Source organism: Talpa europaea (assembly GCF_964194135.1).
Source record: "Talpa europaea genome assembly, chromosome: 1".
Lineage (NCBI taxonomy): Eukaryota > Metazoa > Chordata > Mammalia > Eulipotyphla > Talpidae > Talpa > Talpa europaea.
The window spans coordinates 35669083-35683944 of record NC_140073.1 but is presented as its reverse complement, the minus strand read 5'-3'; the positions used below and the strand labels follow the sequence as shown (position 1 = coordinate 35683944).

General features: G+C 46.6%; 1 protein-coding gene across 1 annotated transcript in view; it reads right to left on the bottom strand.

Moving 5' to 3' along the window:
- LOC311180454 (F-actin-monooxygenase MICAL2-like) overlaps positions 1-14862 on the bottom strand; it is a gene marked incomplete at both ends in the record, with an annotated part of 84464 nt that overhangs the window by 50982 nt on the left and 18620 nt on the right.

The window sequence follows — 14862 nt, the reverse complement described above, 5'->3', positions numbered from 1 at the left end:
AAGGGACTCAGGTGAGGTGGGGGTGGGGAGAGACATAGTAAGAAAAGTATGAGGTTCAGAGTCAGACTGAATTGGGCTTAAATCCAAGCTCAGCATTTGGCTCCTTATTTTCCTTATCTGTAAAGTGGATCTTCTACTCTTTCCTTGTAAGGTTGTTGAAAATCAGATTGTTTTTAAAAAACTATGGCACATCTTTGTGCCTTGCATAAGCACCAGCAACAAAAGCAACAATAAATAAACTGTCTTCATCAAAATTTAAAACATTTGTGCTTCAAAAGCTACTATAAAGAAAGTGAAAAGACAACCCACAAATGGGAGAAAATTCCTGCATATCATGTATCTGATAAGGGATGAGTGTCCAAAATATATAAAGAATTTTAAAATTAGCAATGAAAAGACAACCCAATCCAAAGAATGGGTCAATGCTCTGAACAGACATTTCTTATTTCATTTCTTCATAGGAAATAAACACGTGACCACTAAGCACACGCAAAAATGCTCAACACCATTAGCTATAGAGGAAATGCAAGTGAAAGCCACAATGAGATGCCTCTTTACACCTACTAGCGTGGCATAATAAGAAACATAGACAAAAACCAGTGCTAGTGAGGATGTGGAGAAATTGGGAACCACACCCATGGCTGATGGGAATGCAAACTGCTGCAGATAGTTGAAGCAGTTTGGCAGTCTACTCCAAAGTATGTACAAGAATGTTCATGGTGGGTATTATCCATAATAGCCCCCCAAATGAAAGCACCCAAATGTTCATTAATGAATGAATAACCAAAATGTGATATATCCATAGGAAGGAATATTATTCAACTATGAAAAGGAAAGAAGAGCTGATATATGCGTGAACCTTGAAAACATTGTGCTCAACAAAAGAAATCAGGACATATATTGCATAATTCATTTACATGAAATGTCCAAAATAGGCAAACCCATGCTAGAAAGCAGATTAGTGATTGCAGGGAATGGGGGAGAGAGGATTGGGGAGGGAGTGCTAACAGTTACAGGATTTCCTTCTACGACAATAAAGTGTTCTAAAATTAGATAGTGGTGGTTGACTAATTTCACGAACATACTAAAACCAATGAATTGTTCACTTTAAGAGGTGAAGATTGGGCCTTCCTGATGGTGCAAGGGGTGAAGCAGCGCACTATGAAGCAGTCTGCAGCCTCTGTAGCACAAGTTCGATCCTTGGCCAACCAGGGAGCAACCCACATGGCATAGCAGACCTCTCCTGGCTCGCCCGTTGCTCCCCTCAGCTGTGTACTTTGGTCAATCTGCCTGTTCTGTTCCCCACTCTGTCTCTGGTGAATCCTCTCACCCACCCCCCTCATCTCTGGCCTGTACCCCAGCTCTTGTATGCATAAACAGATAAATCTTTAAAAAAAAAAAGAGGTGAAGATTAGCTATGTATGGTGTATCTTAATAAAATAGTTATAAGAGGGGAAAAAGCATATGGTACTGAGATGGACACACACTGACCTAGATGTTATTGTTATTGCTGAGACTAAGTTCCTGTTTTCTAGGAACTCTCCGTCTAGTGGCAAATTCAGATTTGTAAAATAAATGACTAGAATTCTACATAGTTAGTTCTACTTGGAACATAAAAAGGGGAAAACTAATCCTGCCTGCTAAACTGGAAAAAACTTAAGACAAAAAAATTATAATCATCATCATCACCACCACCAGAACCTCCATTTGCTGAGCACCTACTAAATGCCAGACACAGAGTTTAAGTGTTCTCTGTGTTTTAGCTCTTAATTCTCACAACAAACCTAAGAGGAAATAAGAATTATCAATCCCATTTCACAGATTGGAAAGGACAAAACCAGGATTTAAACCCAAGTAGTCTCACCCCAGAGCCTGTACTGTTTTCAGTTTGCCAGGAGTAACAAGAAGACAGAATATTTATGCAGAGGGGATTGTCCATTCAAAGAGAAAGAGAGACAAGAAAGGAGAATCAGTTTGGAGCCAGATGCTGAACGTCTTAAAGGCAGGAGTATGGCCTTGGTCCTGTGGGTGCTGGGTCCATGGCGGTGAGAGGCGACCAAACAGAACTCTATGGAAGTCCACAGAAGGACTCAATGGAAACCACAATGTTGAATGAGACAAGGGGTCTTCCTCAAGGACACTATAATAGCCTATTAGAAGTGAAGGGAAGACACACAATGACCCAGCCAGCTACTTGCACTGGGGCAAAGGCCCCTGTACTCAAATGAAATCGAGTGAGGAGCACCGATAGTACCTAAAAGAGGGAAGTGATGGTCTGGCTGAGAGGCAGAGTCTCCTGTGCAGCATCCTGCCCTTCTCCCAGGTAGCCCCTGAAGCAGCTTCCCAAGGCCAGAGTTCAAGTTCACTCAGGGGTGGGGGGGGGCACCCCATCAAGTCAACAGGGGAGGAGACTTGCACACATACCTCACTGCTCAAATGCAGAGGCATGCAGAAACTTTCCTCTGCTCGGGATCAAACCTTATCTTTAAAAAATGCATTCTCTTCCCCTAGCAAATATTCCATCATCTAGTTATCACTCATTTGGGGCCGCAAGGGTCCCAAAGGGAAAGTGCAAACGAGCATATCAGAAGCTCCCACACCACAATCAGTGTGGCTTACGGCTGGAACCTTCCAGGGAGTTTTGTGGAAATCCAGTTAAGGGAAATGAAGTCATCGCTGAGATACTACTCACTCCAGAGAGACCTCGGGGAGCTGGCGAGCAAGCTCCCTTGCTTCCTTCTGGTTGGAGCCCACCAGAGAGAACTAACTCCCCCAAGTGCAGCTCTGTTCCTTATCTCACACCCCAAACAGCTTGTCTGGCTCGGACATAGCTAGACCATGACGGGCATTTCAAAGCAAGATCCAAACCCACACTTGTGAGGTTGCCTTGGGGTTAAGTCTGAATTCACTGAATTTCTTTGCAGTTAGTGCATCTTTTCCTGTTTGCTGAGTTCTGTCACTCCAGGGCCAGGGAAGGAGTGGGGGTTGAGAGGATGGGGGGGTGAAGGGCAGGACAGGAAGGCAGGGAACCCTCCTGCATCCTTCCATCCACTAGGCCTGACAATGAACTATTCGCAAGGCCAGGCAGGGGATGCCTTTTCCATCAGCTGGGGGCTGCTGTGCATTTTTCTTGCGAACAGTAGCTGGTGTAGTGTTTCTGACCGTCCCAGCTAAACCTGAAATCCTGTTGGCAAAAGCTCAGTTTTCCCACCACCCTGGGTCCCGGCACATACTTGGGGACTGAAATTTCAGAGACGCCAGTCATACCATAATCTAAAGTCAAAGCAAATACCAACAGGCCTAATTATATAAAGGGAGAAAATTTGGTGCAGATGTTATCAAGACAGTAGAGAAGGGTTGTTGGCAGAGGCCAGGCCAGTTCCTCTCGGAACACACTTGTTATGATTAACATGGGAACTCGGAGTTCTGACAAAAGGCCGAAAACCACGACTGCTACATGCCTGGGCAGAGGAGCTGGAGAGAAGCGGCTCCCCGGCATGCCCGCAGTGGATCTCTGGACACTGGGCGTGGTGCAAACAGACCTCAGATGCAAAGGATTCTGATAAACTCAACAAAGGAGTCCTCCTTTTCCCAGACCCATCCGGACTATCATCGGTCAGGACTTGTTTCTAAGGTAAACTTTTAATTAAAACGCAGCCCTGAGGCCATCTTGAAACCCCAAATGAGACTCTAGCTTCTCCTAAGCGCTCTGTCCTTAGTGCCTCAGTGAAGCTGTGAGTGTTATAACAATCTACATAAGATTCCCAGGTCAACAGGAGTGCTTCTCCAAAGCTGTCCCCCATCCTCTGCTTTCTGGGATACTCAGAGCCCAGTATGTGGCACACAGGATGCCTCAATAACCAGTGGATGGATGAATGAACTTCCTGAACCCTTGCAGCCCACCCAGTTCTGGCTCTCAGCTTTTAAGAGGGATGTTCAGTTTATGGCACAGGGTTTATGTCTGCAGATTCCCACCCAAGCTGGGGAGCTGGGGTCTGCCAAGGCCACCAGCGTCACGGATGTCAGCAGATCTGTGTGCTCAGGCGACACAAATTTATTATCCAGTGGGGACGGGACAGATCCAACATCAGCAGGAAGTCCATTGTATAGATAAGCTTGGCAGTACTTAGCCTCCATGATCTCAGAGAGGAGAGACAAACACCACATGGAAAAATCAGCCCTTTATTTATCAAAGGGTGGGACGAGGGGCCAGGGGACTCACAGTCAGGGCACAGGACTGGGGCAGCCCCAGCTCACCCAAGACCCCTGTGCCATCCCAGAGGAGCCCCACAGGCATGCTCACTTCTTGATGACATGGTGGAGCTCCACCCCACGAGTGTGTGTGCTGCCCTGCACCAAGAAACCCAAAGGGAGTCCCCAGAGAGAGCTTCAGAGGGGACCAGGGCTAAGCCAGGGGTCAGCAGTTTGCAGGCCTGATTTCCATTTCTGAGTTTCCTTGGGAGCTCTGTGTTGCAGATACGCCAGCGAGATGGGGCGCAGAAAGGCTGCACTTGGAGGCTGCAGGCTGAATGGAGTCTGCCCTTCACCATCTTGTTTTGCTGGACTATGTGCCTCTTTGCAAAGGATGGTGAGAGCATCTAAACGGTATCTTGCCCAGCACTTTTACTTGCCAGTCTTTGCTATTAACTTTATGTATTTTACTCTCCCAACTGCCCACTGAAGTAAACTTTATCATCATCTCCACTTTATAACAAGACTGAGACAGAGAAATGAAGCAAACTGTTCCACTGCTTATTTTCTCCACGTTTGAACCAAGAAACAAAGGAAAAGAAGGCAAGAAATTTCTCTAAGATTGGTCACATAGGCGTAAGTGGTCAAATTTGGATCTGAGCCCAATTCTCTGGGTCCAAGCCTGCACTCTGAACTGCTTGTCTGGCAGGAAAGCCTGACCTCAGAGTGTGTTCAGGATCAGAGGGGTGACGCTTCACTCCTTCCTTCCACCGAGCGCACCGCGGCCTCCTGAGGAAGCTGGGATTCAGGCTGAGTGCACAGACCCCGTACAGCAGGCCCAGCATGTCCTCATTCACAGTTCATGTGCTTCCCTAGGGGAGAAGTTTACAGCCAGATGGAACTAGAACTAGAGCCCAGCCTGTACAAGTCCTGGGAAGCCACTCTAGCAGGGGCCACTCCAGCAGGAGTTTGGGCACCGACAGTGCAAGCCTTCCCTGGTGCCTCTGTAGAGCGGTGGCCCTGGCAGAGTGCCAGCGAGGCCATGCCAGTGAGGTTAGATGTGGTGCAGCCTCTGCATTGGCAGCAGTGCTGCAGGCTTGTGGACCCACAGGCCAGTCCAGGGTTGGTCTTAAATCAACTACTTATTTGAACCCAGGCAGGAAGGGCCTGTTATTGGGTGACCATGAGTGAAAACAGCTTGCTTCAAGAATCGCAGGCTTGAGAGTTTTTAAATCCAAGGTGCTACCCACATGCTAGTAAGAGGGTTTTGCACCAGCCACCTAGGCATGGAGCCACAGAGTAGTCTCTGAGAAGGGGGTCAGACTGTTTATGGGGACCTCAAGGTCCCTCTGGGCCATGAGCTAAATTTCATCTAATCTGATAAGACCCTGCCCAGGCCTGACACTCTCCTGTGGGTCAGCCACACCCACTTATTCCTGAATAACAGCCATACACTCAGAAATTTGCAAAAAGGAAATGGAAAGAGATATCCTGTTCTCCTTTCCTCCTTTCAAAAACATAACACAAATGCCTCCAACAAACATTTCATTCCTCTCTGTCCCCTCCCAGTTGGAGCTCTCTTCTTAGGACTAGCTGTAACCAGTGACCACAGGGTCTGGCCTGTGGAGGACAGTTGCATTTGCAAACATTCTGCCCCTTGGCCTCATAGGGATGGTCATACGGGCTCCTGGTTTGGAGGTTATAAGTACAGTCACCGCTGCCCCTTAGTGCTCTGTAGTTCAGGCATCTTCCCAAATAAGGTACGAGATCCCTGCAGCCAGAATTGGCCCCAGCCCAGCTTCCTGCCAGCTGGGAGGACAGTAGCTGATGAGGCCAGGACACATTTCAGGCTGCAAAATGCTCTATCAATAGTGTAAACTCCATCCCACCCAATAGTGCCAGTACATCCCCTATTAGGAAGGGCAATACTCAGAAGAGCAATAATAATATTCAGAAGAGCCATAGTCAAAACCAGAGCCACACACCACTGCCTGCTTCTAACATGCAAGGACTTATAAGCACTGCAGAAGAAGTGCATCTTGTTTCATTCCTATAAAAACCCTCAATTAGGCATGTGCGTTGCTATTGGTCATGGAATAAGGATGAGAGCCTAACTTCTGATTCCAGAACTTCTGAAATCACCACCTTACATTCGTTCTTCTAGGTCTCGTTGGCATGTGTGATGAGGTGGAGTATGAACATGCTTTCTCCTTACTGAAGATAAGTAAGAGCCAGTGAGGTCCCTCCATGGGATTGTACAAGATGCAAGGGAAGATTCGTGTTCCCAAATCTCAGAAACTGTAGAAATCTATGGAAGGAATAGATTGGTGACTTTGGTCCAGAAAATGGCCTGTAAGCAGAGAACTAAGGCTGAGAAGCTGGACATGGAAGACATGGCAGGCCACTGGGGTACAGGGGGTTGGAGGGCGTGGGGAACCCAACAGAGCGGAAGTGAGCATGTTGCCAAGGAATGGCAGGGAAGGCGCAACCAGGCAGCAGAGGAGGAGGGAGCCAGATGGTGGACAGTCTGGGAAGTCAGACCAAAGAGTTTGCATGTTCGCCCCTTTCAGCTTTTTCATGGGTGTGGAGGAGAATGAAAGCACAAGTCTAGGACAGCTGGTTCCAGAGCAATATAAGAAGGTAAGAAGCGAGAACGGGGAACTAGTCGGGGAGAACCCGCCGTGACAGCATTTGAAAGGGTCCTGAATCTTGACTCTCCTCCCTCCACACTGACAAATGCTCAGGCACCTTTGCCCTTTCCTGGGTCTAGCCTGGAAATGCCTGGGGCTTAGTCTCATGTCTCTTCCATTGTTCTTGACCTTTATTTTATATCATCTGCTTCCATGTCTTTAAATCGCTTTATATAACTAGAATTACTGACCCTCTTACCCCCAAACCCCACTTCAAAGACCAATTGCAACCCCAGTTCTTATAGACTGGCTATAAATCCACTTTCCCTGACGTCCTTCTCAGGTGTGACTAATTTGCTAGAGCAACTGACAGGACTCAGAGACAAACATTTTACTTAGTAGATTACTGGTTTATTCCAAAGGATAGAACTCAGGAACTGCCAGGTGAAAAGCAGCACAGGGCAAGGTATAGGGAAAGTGCTCTGGGCTTCCATGTTCTCCAAGCATGCTAGTCCCCCCAAGTCTCCATTTCACCAGCCCAGAACCTCTCCAAACCTGGCCTTTGTTTTTTGTTTTTGTTTTTTTTTTTTTTAAGATTTATTTATTTATGCATACAAGAGCTGGGGCACAGGCCAGAGATGGGGGGATGAGAGATGCGGGGGGGTGAGAGATGCGGGGGGTGAGAGGATTCATCAGAAGCAGAGCAGGGAACAGAACAGGCAGACTGACTTAAATACACTGCTGAGAGGAGCAGCGGGTGAGTCAGGAGAGGTCTGCTGCACCATGTGGGTTGCTTCCTGGCCGGCCAGGCATCGAACTCGTGCTACAAAGGCTGCAGATTGCTTCATAGTGTGGTGCTTAACCCCTTGCGCCACCAGGGAGGCCCGCCTTTGGGGTTTTAATGGTAGCTTTGTGACACAAACCTGATTGATGAACTCATTGCTCACTGGTGACCGATTCAACTTCCAGCCCTTTTTTTCCATCCTGGGGGATCTGCAGTGGCACTGAGAGTTTCAAACCTCTAATCAAGAGGTTGGTTCTCCTGGCAACCAGCCCCCATCCTTAGGTTTGGCCAAAGCCAACTCATTAACATAATAAAAGATGCCCTTTTTTGCTCTCATAGCAAATTCCAAGGGTTTTAGGAGCTCTGCATAAGAAATGGGGATAAAGACCAAATATATATTACTTATTAGATCATAAATATCTCCATGCTGATGATGCTCAAAATTATCCCCAATCCTGAAACTACCAGGCTCTTATAACCAACTGCCCACTGACAATCCCATTTGCTCTATTAGCATCTCACTGGTCACATAACCAAATGTTTGAACTATGGGTTCTTCTCCCAGTCACTGCCATCAAGGTAAATGCATGTCCACGCTTCCCTTTTCCAGTTACCTGGACCGATTATGTGGAATCAACCTGCACTGCTTTCTTCTCACCTCACAGCCAATCTACCCAAACAGAATATATCCAGAGATCCATCCAGTTTTCACCTAATCTATGCTGTCACCTTGATCCAAGCCACCATCATCCCTCTCCTACCCCAGCTTCTACCCTGTCCCCTTACAGACCATTCTCCCCCACAGCTCACATAGCATGCAGAGCTTAAGTCAGATCTTATCACAAGCTGAAGACCCTCCAGGCACTTGCCCTCCTAATTCCCTTCTGTCTCAGCAACTGACACTCTCTCCAACCACTCCCTGCACCCCAGTCATAATGCTTTACGACTAAACACACACAAGGCATTTTTCACTTGCTTTGTCCTCTGCCTGGAACATTTTTCCCCTTTGGGGAAAAAGCACAAATACACACACACATTTTCTATACAAAATGTATAAAAAGATTCTAACACAAAAGGAAAAAGAAGATTCTGTTGCTGAAGAGTCTTCTAGACAGCTAGAAAGGCCTAGCTTTATTATTTTCTTTCATATTAACATCTAACTTTCCAAACAGTATTTTACATGTTTATAAATATTTCTAGCATCTACTTGGGTATTTTTTCATTTGTGTGTGTGTGTGTGTGTGTGTTTCTGTTTACAATCTAGTAGCTTAACAGTATTTTGGGGTAGCATTTTCTTATAAATGTTTTCAAACATATAAAAAAGTTGAATGAATTTTACTGAGCATCCAAAAACTTACCACTTGCATTTTGTAATTAGATGTTATCTTCTTGCTTTTTCATACATCCATCTCTCAACCCGTTCATCAGTTTACCTTTTTTGGGGAGGCATTTCAACTAAATTACAGAATCAGTACCTTTCCTCCCAAATACTTCAGACTGCATATCATTTGCTTGAGTTCAATATTTGTTCAAGTTCTTTCTTTTTTCAAGGTAAAACTTATATGCATGAGTTGGCATATCCTAGTCATTCCATTTGGCATGACAAATTACAATGTATTTACTTCTTTTAGCATCATTTCCTCCCCCATCAATGGTCTTCCTTCCTGTGGACCTGTGAATTCTCATCTCCTGGACTCTGGGGTTGGCATTTTTGTGACAGAGGGTCATCAGCACGGAGCTTCTCATCCAGGGGAGCCCCTGAGTCCAACCAGTCAGGTGTCTGCCTCCTTCTCCTCCCTTAGGAAAGCAGAAGTCCTTTCCAAGACCTCTAAAAAAGGGCGTGGAGGAATCTCACATTCCTTTAGGAGAAACAGGGGAAAAATCCTTTTGGGGAGATGGTACTGAGTCTAAATATAATTAAATCTTAAAAATCTCAGGGCAGTTTTAATCTATGTGTGTATGTTAGGGGGTGGGGGGAAGGAGTAGTACTGAGATAAACAATCCATCATCCAGAAATAGACTAGTTTATTTTTATAACTTTGTATCTTAGTTTTAGTTGCTTAGTTTAGTAAGGCTTTCATAATGCCAGCGAGCTCAGTCATGCAGGAGTCCCCACATTGCAATTATAATAGCCACCTCTCTGGTCCTTCCTTCACAACTCATGCCCACAGGCCTAGCTAAAGTAGTTAGAATTCAAACCCAGGTCTCTGGCTGCAAAACCCACATCTCTAACCAGTAGGCCAGAAGTCTGATGGGCTCCCCTTTGCTCTTGCTTCCTAGGACGCCCGGCCCCCAGGTCTGTGCACAGAGGCTCCTTCTCACCAATCAGGTCTCTCAGGACAAACGTCACACTCCTTGGAGGTACCTTCTTCCCACTCCATTTACTCTACCATATTCCCATGTCTATTTTCTGCAAAGTGCTTATCACAACCCTGAATCTCATTCTTATTTGTTAACTGAGTATCTCTATCTCCAGAATACAAGCTCCATCAAAGTGGGGCCTTGCCTCCTTTATCCATGCTCTATTGCCAGAAGCCAAAATAATCTCTTACCCATATGAGATGCCAGGAAATATTTGCCAATTGAATAAATCAAATCATATCTTTGTCTCAAATCAGGGCATATGATGCTAACTAAAAGAGCATAGTCGATTGAGACTTTACACATAGTATCTTAAATGAGGCAGAAATTAACTGAAGTTAAGGTCCAGCAGCTCAGACACTGATCTGGTAAGAAACAGAGGCAAGTTTCAAACCCAGCTCTGTCTAACTCTGGGCCCCACGCTAATCATTACCACACATGTTTAATTTTGCTGGGATTATATCAATTTAGTGTGAACACAGATAATCTGTGGCTGATTAGAAATGCTGATGGTCAATGACACAATTCTTTTCAAATCATAGGTTTGAGGGAGAAAGAAAGGAGTCAAAGTGGTCTAAAGGTGGGATTTTCTCATTTTACCTGAACTAGCAAAGCTCCAACTTTAGATGTCATAAAGCCAGTTAGAGGGAACAGCAAATCCAAAATTTCACAAAGGAAAATTCATTTGGCCAGTTGCTCCTTGATCCATCTGGGGGTGGGGTGCATGCCATGACCCCCCAAAAGGATCCACTGTATAGGAAAGCCCTGGAGTCTGAGCTAGATCACCAGGTCAAGAGACAAACCCCAATGTGTTTACTGATTGCCTTTGTCTTCCCCAGTAAGGGAGCTTTATGCCTTCACAGATAACAAGAGAAGGCAGAATTCCTTCCAGAACCTCACACACATCTTCCAAGCCAGGAGCCCATTCTCACAATGCAAGGTAGTTTTGACTCTACTTGCAGCTAATGCAAAATTAGTGAACAAACTTGTGAGGAAGCTCTTGATAACTTTCCAATGGGTCACCTTACTCTATAAAGTGGTTTGTAATTAAAATGTTTTCAGAACAGTGAACAGATCACAGTGTCTAGACACAGGGAGACTCCAATCCTACACCATCCTGCCCACCCCTGATTACAGCATGATAGATGTCTACACGCTGCCAAAGAACACGTTATGTCTTCTTTATCAGAGCATCTTTAAGGGCACATTTCTGGAAAGCTTTTCTTCACTGCCTGCTGGAAGCTGCTTGGAGATTTTTTCTGCCACCAAGAGGAAGGCATGCCTGGGCACCCGGAGCACCTGCTCTCTGGAGGCAGGCCTGGGCCAGCAGAGTGGCTGGCTGAGGAAGTCCACATATGGAAGGCATGACTTCCGTCCAGCATACAGCTGCATGGCACAGGGCTGTGACGCTGCAGTGGGAGAGTTCCTGCTACCACCAGGGGAACGAATTGCTTCCTTAGCGTAAATACCAGGTGGACAATGGGGTGATGAGGTAGGTGAGGACATGGCTTAAGCTCTGCTGAATTGAAAAAGGAAAATGCAGCTTTTGAAAACTACCGCCCTAGCTCCCTGTAGGACCTGATCCTGCCCATGAACCCAGTAGAGGACACCATCATTTGCCGAGAAAATACTCAAGGAACACCTTTTTTTCTAGGCATCATGTTGGATGATAAGGAAATAGAGATGGACAGGTTGCATTTTCTGCCCACAGCTACTCCCACTTTATGGGAAAAAAGACACTGAAGGATCCTGAGCAAGATGGAGCTCCCCAGTCACACACCGAGAGGGAGCGGGCAAGAGCAGAGACAGGGACCCGGAAGGAAGCGCACCCAGGCTGGATGGAGAGCGCCCACTACATAGATGTGGAAAGGGACGTCAAGGAGACACACTCCACAAATGTTAAGAGATTACACATTTGGGCGAAGGAGTTTAGATGGAGGAAGTGAGACTGACTCAGATTTTCAGAGTGGGAGGGTGGGACCACTCTGCACTGAGATGAAAGTCAGGAAGAATAAATTTAGTGCGTGGGAGAGGAAGACTTAGATGATGAATTTCGTTTTCAATTTGCTGAGTGTCAGATACTCATAGAAAGTCCAGAAGGCATGTACGGGTCCCAACAGCTGATTCAGAGAGCCCACAGAGGAAGAGGAACAGATGTTTAATTATAACAGTCACCTCCATTTAGTGGAGGCCCATTCTATCAGGCAGACACATGTCAGTCTCATTCCATCCTCATGAGAGATCTATAAAATACACATGATTGCAGCCATGTTACAGATGAAGAAATGGAACCTCTGACATATCAAGTAACCTGCCTTCCAACTTTAGAGTCACTGAGTATAAGAGACTAGATTATTCAAAATGAGAGAGAATCAGTGTTGCTAATAGAACAGGTTTCTCAGCTCTGGTCCTCCAGACGGGAGTACTGAACAGGATCATTGTTGTAGGGGCTGCCCTGTGACTTGCAGGTTGCTTGACAGCACCCCTGGCCTTTCATAATCAGATGACAGTAGCACCCATCTCTCCTCTGAGCACAACAATTGATAATGTCCTTAAATATTGCTGAATGTTCAGGGTGGCAAAACCACCACCAGTTAACAACCACTGTAATGGAAATAGAATGGGAGCCACGCTTGTAATTAAAAAATTTCTAGTAGCCACATTTTGGAGGGAGAAAATAAAAAAAGGTAAATTAATTTAAAAAACATTTTATTATTGGGTTTCCCTGGTAGCACAGGAGTTAAAGACATAGCACTATCAAGCAATCACCAGCCATTGCAGCATGAGTTCGATCCCCAGCCAGGGAGCTAACCTACATGGTGCAGCAGACCTTTCCTCTCTTGTCTGCTGCTCCCCTCAGCAGTGTATTTCAGTAGATCTGCCTGGTCTGCTCCCCACTCTGTCTCTGATGAATCCTCTCCCCCCTGCACCTCTGGCCTGTACCCCAGTTCTTATATGCATAAATAAATCTTTAAAAAAATTTATTTAATATCCAACATATTACCACTTCAGCAGGTTACCAATATAAAAAGCAGGAAGGAGATAGTGTATAACCTTTTTTCATACTTAAGCCGTCCATAGCAGGTGCGTTCTGCACGTACAGCACATCTCAATTTGCACTTTTCAATGTCAAGTGCCTTTGCCATGTGGCTCATGGCTCCTGCACAGGACAGCACAGATTGATGGAGCTCACCAGGTTTTATAAGTGGATGGAGACAGGAACAAAAGGCAGTTCTGAACAATGGTCAGGAGGTGTAGTAGACAATGTGTCTACAAGGGCAATTCAAGCTTTCTCTTTCCCCTCTGAGAACTGTCCTCCCACCACCAACCCACCACCCCGAGGGGTGAGGCCGTGAAGCGATGAAAGGCACCTGGAAGGAGAAGTGGAGAGGACACCAGGGCCCAGGGGAGGAGGCCCTGGCAAGCCCAGCCTCTCCAACAATGGGGAGCTGCTGAGGCTTTCAGGGAGGCCGCCACCCGGCTCTGGCTCTGGGGACAGAGGCATTGAGACTAGGAACAAGACAGACAGCTCATCCCCATCTGGGAAACACCCAGACAGTCACCTCTACCAGCGGCTGCTGACACCAGGCCCATACCAGCTCAAGAAACTGCTGAAACAAAGACCTCAAAACCACAGCATTTGAGTCAATCTTGAGTCAGATCCAGAAAAAATCTAGGCCCTTGCCTGAGACCATTCAGCAAGGATCGACACATCTCTGGGGCCATTCAAATGGGGGGCCAGGGGCTTGCTGCTGTCTGGACTCCATTGATCCCCTCCTTTGGCCACTACAGCCCTGGCCTGGCAGGGAGTGTCACTCTCCTCAGCACAGATGGAGACACAGCTCCACCACAGAGGGGCGGGTGCGCCCTAACTCTCAAAGGGAAAAAAAGTCACTGAAACACATAATTCCAGATGAAAACTCAGAGATGATCCCTCCGCCCACCTTGAATATGAAACCGGTAAATTAATTAATGTTTTACATAAGGGACAAGAAACAAAAAACCCTTTACAATTAAAAACCAAACAGCTCATGGGATTGAAGAGAAGAAGGAAGATTCAGGAAGGACAAGTGGAGCAGGCAGAGGACAGAGGAGGACCAACAGAAAGGAAAGAGGGGGCAGACAGACCCCACAGTGGGCAGAGAGCAAAATGGACCAGCGGGAGCTGATGGAGGCAGGAGGAGCGGGGTTCGGGTTCTGGGGAAGAGACAAAGTCGGCCACTGAGTCGGGTTCTCTCAGAACCCCTGTGGAGAAACTCAGCAGCATTCAGAGCGGCTGGTGGGCCAGGGACCCGTCAGATCTCCTTGAGAAGCAGGCCTAAGAGGGCAGCATGGTACACAGTGCCCACAAGCCCTAGGGCCTTAGTGTCTTCTGCCCCTTGTCAGAAAGAGGCAAATCCCAGTGCTCACACAGTATTTCATGCTCCAGAAGAGCCCCTCCCTTTCGCTGATGTTCAGGGTTCCGGGTACCTGCAGTGGGCACCTCTAACTGCCCAGCACTTTCAAGGGCAACTCAGCCCCTACTCTTCACCCTTCCACTAGGCACCTGAGCTTGCGAGGGGAATATGTCCTTGTACCATCTCCCCTAATAGTGGAACAGGAGCCCCCAGCTCCTGGTTCTACGGGAGCTGCCATCCTCACTCTGCATGTGGGCAAACTGAGGCCCAGAGACCAAAAGCCAATCTGTGTTCTTCCACTACAGAGGAGACAGGAGGAAACGTAGGTGTGTTGTATGTGCACTTAATGTAATAATCTTTTTTTAAAATGTTGTGGACATATTATTTTTTAAAGATTTATTTATGCATACAAGAGCTGGGGTACAGGCCAGAGATGCAGGGGCAGGGGTGGCGAAAGGATCCACCAGACAGAGCGGGGAACAGAACAGGCAGATTAACT